Below are 2540 nucleotides of genomic sequence, written 5' to 3'. Positions count from 1 at the left end.
AAATAAAACAATTAAATTCATATTAATAAAATTAATTTCAATAAAACAATATTTGAAATATTAAATATAATTAAATAATATTAGAATAAATTAGGTATTAGATAAAAACTTGTTGTTAGGTGCCATCAAGTCCCTTCCGAGTCATAGCGACCCCATGTACAACAGAAAGAAACACTCCCGGCCTGAGCCATCATCAGAATAGTTGTTATACTTGAGCCCATTGCTACAGCCACTGTGTCAGTCCATCTCATCAACCATCTTTCTCTTTTTCCCTGACCCTCTACTTTACTAGGCATGATGTCCTTCTCCAGGGACTAGTCCCTCCTGATAACATGTCCAAAGTAACTGAGACAAAATCTCGCCATCTTTGCTTCTAAGGAGCATTCTGGCTGTACTTCTTCCAAGACAAATTTGTTCACTCTTCTGGCAGTCCATGGTATATTCAATATTCTTTGCCAACATCATAATGCAAAGGCATCAATTCTTCTTCAGTCTCCCTTATTCACTGTCCATTCATTAAATATGCAATTATATCAAATACCAAATAAAACATTATATGAAATTTTAAAAGTATCAAACAAAATGTATAAAATACAATAAAATGTCAAAATATTATATTAAACAAAATTAATAATATTAAGTTAGATTTAATATAAAATAAAATCATTTTAAATAAAACAAAAACAAATAAAACTACAGTATATTAAATATTAATTAAATTAAATATGGAATAAAATAAAATAGCGAATTAAATATAAAATAAAAATATTGAAAACATTCAGGTGTCTCTCAGGGGCCCAAGCTGGGCCTGGGCCTTCTGAGACAAATCAGGTAAGGAGCAGGCTCCCAAACAGCCCTCATGCAGAGAGGCCAGCTAAGCAGACGATTCAAACCACACGAGATGCGCTTAATCAGAGCCCAGAGGACAGCTGTTACTTCCTCCTACAGGAATGAGCATTTGAAATCAGTTCCAGAAGACTGAATACTGTGTATCTGGCAGAAATCCTTCAGTCATTGTCTTACTCTTTTTCTCGGTCATCAACCTGAGGCTCCTCAGGGCTGGGAGCTGCTTCCTCTTCTAAAGTGGGAACCCCTGAGGGTGGGGCCCATCCACTCTACCAACCGCTCTTATATTTACACGTGATGGAATGACAAGGAAGCCAGGTAGAAGTAAGCTTCCCTTAGCCAGGGTCTTAGAGCGGCAACCACCTTAGCACACAGCAGAGAAGGTCTGAGGTTTGAATCATCACCTGGGCCTCAGAGAAGAAAGCCTGAACTTCGCGAATATGTGCCAATTTTAATGAGCAAGTAAGTGTTTTGGATTAGACTCTACCCCCACCGATACTGTGATGTCGGGTGTGTAATCGAACACGCCTGCACCTCAGTTTCCTCATCTATAAAGCAGCAGTCAGCAAAGTACCCACCTCATAGGCTTGTTTGGACCAAGGGTGATTTGAAAATGATTTCTGCAGTATCATTAATTAAATCCTATGCATCTAGTCTGGAGTCCCTGGGCAGCACAAACAGTTAGGCACTCAGCTATGAACTGAAAGGCTGGAGGTTCAAATCCACCCAGGGGCACCTCAGAAGAAAGGCCTGGCAATCTACTTCTGAAAGGTGACAGGCATGGAAAACCTCACGGAGCACAGCTCTACTCTGACGCACATGGGCTCACCACGAATCGGAATAGACTCAGTGGTAACTGTTTTTCTATTTGCAGTCCCCGGGGTGGCACAAACAGTTAAGCTCTCGGCTACGAGCAAAAAGGATGGAGGTTGGAATCCATCCAGATGTGCTTGGAAGAAAGGCCTGGTAAGCTACTGCTGAGAGGTCACAACCACTGAAAGCCTCATGGAGCACAGTTCTCCTCTTGACACGCAGGTTGCGATGAGTTGGAATAGACTCAATGGCAACTTTTTTTTTATGCTTCTGTTGGGGAGTCAACTAATCACTTTCCTAAAATGTTAAAAATATAGATAAAATTTCATCTCTGCTTCATCCTATGTTCTTAAGTTATCTATTAAGCGATAAGATTTAAGTGAGTTTATTCATGTAAACGCCTTAAAATAAACTCAGGAATACTGTGCAAAGAAAACAAACAAGTGGCAGCTGTTACTGTTGCTGTCGTTACTGTGAAGACGGTGATGTGTCAGGCTGCGCACAGGAGGGATCGATCAGGAGGAGGGAGGCAGCAGCCCTGGGCTCTGACATACATCCTTCTGCTCCTACCTGAGTGTGGCTCCACGAGGAAGGTGTTTTTGTCTGTAGGAATCACAGATACTCACCTTCTGGTGTTTACTCTGCTCCACTCTGGAGACCACCCAAGGAGGTTTGACTGAAAGGTGATGAGAAATCAGAATTTATTTTGCTTGGTGAATGTTGCCAAACTCTGGAGATGCTCACGTAGGGACAGAGAATGAGGAACCAGAGCACGGCGCGTCCAAGGGGGACGTGAGATGGTTTCCGCAGCACCGTTACTTAATGCCTAACTGGTTTCTTAGAATGTTTTAAACCTCATCTCTGGTTCATCTTACGTACAC

Source organism: Trichechus manatus, unplaced genomic scaffold (genome assembly GCF_000243295.1).
Source record: "Trichechus manatus latirostris isolate Lorelei unplaced genomic scaffold, TriManLat1.0 scaffold00057, whole genome shotgun sequence".
NCBI lineage: Eukaryota > Metazoa > Chordata > Mammalia > Sirenia > Trichechidae > Trichechus > Trichechus manatus.
Note: the sequence above shows the minus strand (reverse complement) of the source record.